Here is a 5708-nt window from a genome sequence, read left to right as displayed (position 1 = left end):
ACAAAGCCTGCAGTGGAAATAGGTTTGCGCCTTTTTCTCCTTTTCTCTGGTGCATAAGGAAGGCCTGAAAGCTGCTGGTCTGGTCTGCTGGTTTTTATGTTGTGGCTTTAGCTGCCTGGGACCACTCTGGGGTCTGGAGGACTAGTGGGGTTATGACATCTCAAGAAATGGGAAGCTGAAGAATGGAGATTTTCATCGGACTGTATAGACCTTTGCGTTCGCTTCATTTTGATTTACCTTAAAAGTCTCAACCAATTTGGAGGAAGGAGCTCTTTGTTAAAGAGACAGTCCCCCCTCGTGCTTCAATTAAAAGGACTCTCCCAGTCCACACATCAGACCCCAAGAAGTCCTGCAGCAAAACCAGGGAAGAGCAGCCTTCAAATCATGAGATTTCTAAGGTTAAAAAGAAAGTAGAAAAACACACACGCAAACAACCTGCACCACTCTTGTATAAGCTGGGCGTGCTCAACCTACAGCCCATGGGCCGCACACGGCCCACCAGAGCGTTTCATAAAGCCAACGGCCTGCTTCAACACAACATACTAACAGCCAATTCATTAGTGTATTGTCGTTGTGTTTATATCATTTTAGTTTACACAAGCGTGTAAATAGTCAATACTGTACATAGAAACAACCTATCTAAATACATACGAAACGAGCTGAACTAAAATCTAAATCAATACAGGTGACTTTAAATCTTATTAAAATACGTAGACTCTGTTTGGCCCACCCACGGTTGTGCTTAGGTTTACGTGGCCCTCTTCTGTAACAAGGCTGGGCACCACTGGCATAAACAATGCTGCTTCAGGCATCAAAATTGCACAAAAAGTCTTTCACGAGTCCTCTTTAAACTGCTTCTTTATACGGTGACATGCAGTAAGTGTACATGGTGCTCTACAGGAAAGCTGAAACACAAGATCTCTGCCCAAAGGGGCCCTGTTCTGTACAGCATCGATAATCCTGTAGCAGGAGAGAGAGTGTCCCCAAGTAGAGAGGCGATGAAACAGATGGCCAGCGGAGAAGAGAATAAAAAGAGTCGCACGCACCTAGCCCACGGGTAGGTCCCCACGTCTTCATTTTTCTTAATTTGATTCCTACCCTAATATAAAATTGATACTAGGAAAAGAAACAGCCAAAAATACCTTCCAGGGAAATATGTGTGCTGGAAAACAGTGCATCTGCAGGGGGAGTTGTGTATGTCTGGGAGGTGCTACCTCAAGGAGTGGGAGAAGTGACTGCTTTCTCCTGGGCCTCTCTGTGGCTTTACAGAGACAAGCAGAGATGGCTACAGGAGATGCTTAATGGCTCAATTTGCATTTGTCTCTCTCTCAGACCGGGATATAAGGCTGTAGATTACACAAGCCTGTTAGCTAGGCACTGCTTTTTCAGGTCTGACTGCACTGCATTATGGAAATCCTTGCCATGGGGTTTTAGAGCTAGAGACGGGACAAGCCAGAACCTTCTGCCCTGGCTTTGATTATTCCAGCACCAAAAGGCAGCTTTTTTGCCCGAAGCTCCTACAATAGCAGCGAAATGATTAAGTGAGCGATACCCTGGCAAGCAACCCATGTCCACATGCTACAGCGGAAGAGGAAAGCCCCTGAGGTCACTGCCCATCCGAGCTGGGGTAAAATTCCTTCCTGACCCCACATATGACGACAAGTTACACCCTGAGCATGTGGGCAAGAACCAGCCAGCCAAGCCCGTGAGAGAGAGAATGCGTGGTGACCTGGCCCACCCTATCCATCGCTCATCTCTAGTTGGGCCCATTCCTGATGCTTCAGAGAAACAACAATAATATGCTAAGACAGTGGAGGTCCATAGCACGGAGTGTCAGAGATCACAATGTGTGGCTTTATTCCAGGCGTCTACGAGTTCCACAGGATTAATACTGATCTGGCGCAGCCAAGTTAATCACAGGCAACCGCATGACTGCCGCCAGTCTGTGGCTGAGCAGTGACTGACCCCTTCTGATCTCAAAATCTGATCTGCAGGGCTTGATGTGTGGGGACTTTGTCTCCAAGGTGGGCAACATGAGTGAAAACGCCCAGCTGGCAGCGGTCGGTGATGACTGCAGTCCTCTCAAGGCCAGTTCTCAATGATACATCCCTGTTACTAATAAAGTCAAACCATCTTATACCTAGTAGTTGGCGCTGGCAACGCATCTGAAATGCCTCCAGCCACCTGATGTGTTGTCTAAGCAAAGTCCATGTTTCAGAGCCATATAAGAGGATCAGAAGTACACAGGTTTGATAAATGTGTATTTGTGTATATAGCTTCACCTTCTTTTGGCTCCTGACCCTATGCAGGTCCTTCATGGCTGAGGCTGCTAAACTCATTCTCCTTAGGATGTCTGGCAGGATGCGTCCATTTGATGACCATTTACTTCCTAGGCAGATAAAGTCATCCACTACTTCCATGGTTTGTCCAGCAGCACAGATGTCTTGTATCACAACTTTTGCATTGACACGCTGGATGTTTGTTTTTGCCCAAGAAATCCCTAGCCCCAGAGCCACTGTCTCGTGCTGGAAGCTCTCTAGTGTGCCTCTGAGATCGTTTGCATCCTGCCTGCAGAGGACAACATCATCTGCATGATCCAGGTTGGTGACAGAAGTGGAACTGACCGCTATACTGATATTTGTGGAGATATTCAAGGAGCCAGTCCACTGCACGACGGAGCAGGGCTGAGGCCAGAACACGTCCTGCTTCACCTTGGAACTAGCGTAAAACTTGACAGGCCTATAGGTGCCCCACTGAACCCATATCCCTGGGCCACTTTGTAGGTCTTGAATTAGCCTCAGGAGGATGTTGGGAACACTGGTGCCTCGTAGGGCCTTCCACAAGACAGCCCTATTGACTGAATGCAGGTTTACCTTTACGTCTACGTGTGCTGGTGTCAAAGGCCAGTTGACTTCACAATGGATCTCAGATAACAGACAGAGAGCAAGTGTAGCATCTATTGTAGATCACCCTGCTTGCTCTGGGAGAGGACATTTCACAAGGAGAGGGTGGAGCGGAGTGAAGACCAGTGTGAGGATTTGTCCAGGAACACAGAGCAAGAGTTGTTGGCCTACAGCTACTGCACTCATTGCGTGAGCCTTTCCCCGCATAGTGTGGGATAATGATCCCTTTCTCCTGCTCTCCTGGTACCTTCCTAGTAGACCAACCCAAAACAAACAAATGCTGCACTGATGGCATCCTGCCTTCGGGTCCAGCAGCACATCTGTGTTGCAGTTTCAGAGGAAGGAGATTGAAAAGAAAAACCCATGGGGAGTATTGTGCTTTTGAAAGAAGACACCCATCTTGGGTGTGGTGATGGGTAACAGTACCTACCCTTCGCTTCATCTGTGGATCTCACAGCACTTTACAAAGGTCACTAGCAGAACCGTGGTTGAGCCAGGAATAGAACCTAGGTCTTCTGAGTCCTAGGCCAGTGCTCTAGCCACTAGGTCATCCTGCAGTGGGCATAGAGCCCATTATTATTTTATTTCATTTCATTTCATTTCACAGTAGTGCCTAGGTGCTGCAGCCATGGAGCAGGACACCATTGTGCTAGGCGCTGTACAAACACAACAAAAATACAGTCCCTGCCCGAAGGAGCTTGCAATGTACCAGTAAGACAAGAGACAACAGATGGATACAGACAAACCAAGGGGGAGTACAAGGAAACAATGAGATCATACTGGTCAGCATGGCAGGCAGTGGTCTCAAGTGTGTCATTATTAGTTACCCCTCCAGTGAACAAGCATTGTCTGTAGCATCATATTCCCGATGCCTTGTTTTTATCTCCCCCAGAATCTTTTCTAGTACTTCTCCATTACCATATGTATCAGCACCATCCATAACTCTTTTAGCATCATAGCAGTGGCTTGCCTAGTGTTGTGCAGAAACTTTTCCCCAAACTACGGTTAGCCCATGAGAAACTGAGAGTAAACTTTGGGTCCAAAACTGTGCTTTGTTGGGATGAAGTGTTCGCTGATTGGCTGGATCAGAATGCAGCTACTGAATAATGGTACAGTAACTCATCGCTGCAGAGCTGACTGTGTCCGTTATTTAACATGCGTTACTAAAAATAAACTGCTTGCACTAGACTACAGTCCCAGCATCGCTTTTTCCAGCATTGAAAATAGCCTTCTCGGCCTTGCCTGGGTATTTAGTCAGCTGCTGGGGAATGCCATCCTGTGACCATGTTAATTTCCACTGACACAACTCTGAACCAGAGGAAGTCCCCCGCAGTGGTTTATTCTCAAAGATATGACCATTCCTCGTTTTGCTGTCAGGTCCCAGGGGTTGGGGAAGTGTGGAGGCAGAGGGGTGACAAAGTCATCTTCAGTTGCGTTAACCCTTGGTACATCTCCGATAACAATAACAACAACATAAACAGGGCCTCTGCATGCGCAGAAAAGCCTTTTCCTTCACCATCCTAATGCCAGTTCTGTATGAAAGCTGAGTCAGAGTTGTATCCAGTGGGTTTGCCGCTGCATGCTAGTTAGTGTGCTCTAAACTTGTTTGCCTCTCGAAGCTCTAGAAGTTTGCACACTACATTGAGGTTTTAATTACAAATACCCTGGTTTGTGCTTTTGTGGCTACTGTGCTTGGCGTTTCTCTGATGCAGGGACAATTTTCGGATGGCTACAGCAGCGCTTAAACGCATTCACTAAATAACTGCTTTCCTCTGCAGACAGGCTGGATTCTGGAGCTCTTTAAGTATCCGTGTACAGCCAGGACATTGCTTACATTTTTTCAGGTGCTGTGTCATTGTTCTAAACCCAGAGTCCATGGCTGGAATCTTCTCCTACTAAATGTTCATGCTGTGATAGACATGAACAATGCGACCCTGAAATTATGGAATGAATGTATATCACATTAGCTAGCATGGCCAAAAATGGGATGAGCTAAACATTTCATAGGAGACACACACTGTTCAGTGCATTCCCAGGGAGGAAGGCAGGTCCGGGTGTTAGGGTCTCTTTCCTCTTCTCCATTCCAGTTGTGTTATAGCTTTCAGCTTCCCAACAGAGGTTGACTGGGCAGGGCTTGTTGTCGGAGCTATTCAGTCTAGTCGCTCCTCAGAGGTTCTTCTGCATGGCAATGCAGAGTGCTGGATTAGGCCTCCAAGCCAAGTCAGCAAAGCAAAGCCTGCTACCTCTGTGCAGTTTATTAAAGGGGGCTGCCAGAGTGCAACTGAAGGTGGCAGAATTTGGTTTTGTACGTTTCTGCGACCATGACCCCAGTTAAGTACACAGGGCCAAATTCTGCTCTGTTTGATCCCAGGCAGCACCACTGACTCCTTCAGAGGGGTTGCATGGGTGTGGGGCCGGGCAAAATCTGGCCTACTGGGGCTTATTCTTTGGAGGGGGAAGTTTTTGGTGCAGGGTGGACAAGTTGGCTTACACTGTACCTGTGTGCTGGCTTCCCCCTGGATGGATGCGCCCCCCAATGAGCCCCTCCCCCCACGCCAGGCCAGGGTTCTTGCCATCCTGTGGGGCAGTGGGTGGGGCTAAAATGGAGTTACTCACTGTGTGCCAACCTGCTCCACGCTCAATTTTTATCACAGATGACTTCATTGGGGATAATGCACCAACGCAAACCCTTTCCACTGCAATGTTTATGTATACAGGCACGCTGTTGACATAGATCTCTTAATCCCTGCTCTGTGTACCATAGCCTGTGATTGTACAATAGTAGCCCATGGCCTGTTGCTGGCA

This window comes from Caretta caretta, chromosome 8, assembly GCF_965140235.1.
Source record: "Caretta caretta isolate rCarCar2 chromosome 8, rCarCar1.hap1, whole genome shotgun sequence".
Taxonomy (NCBI): Eukaryota; Metazoa; Chordata; order Testudines; family Cheloniidae; genus Caretta; species Caretta caretta.
This window is presented reverse-complemented; position numbering follows the sequence as displayed.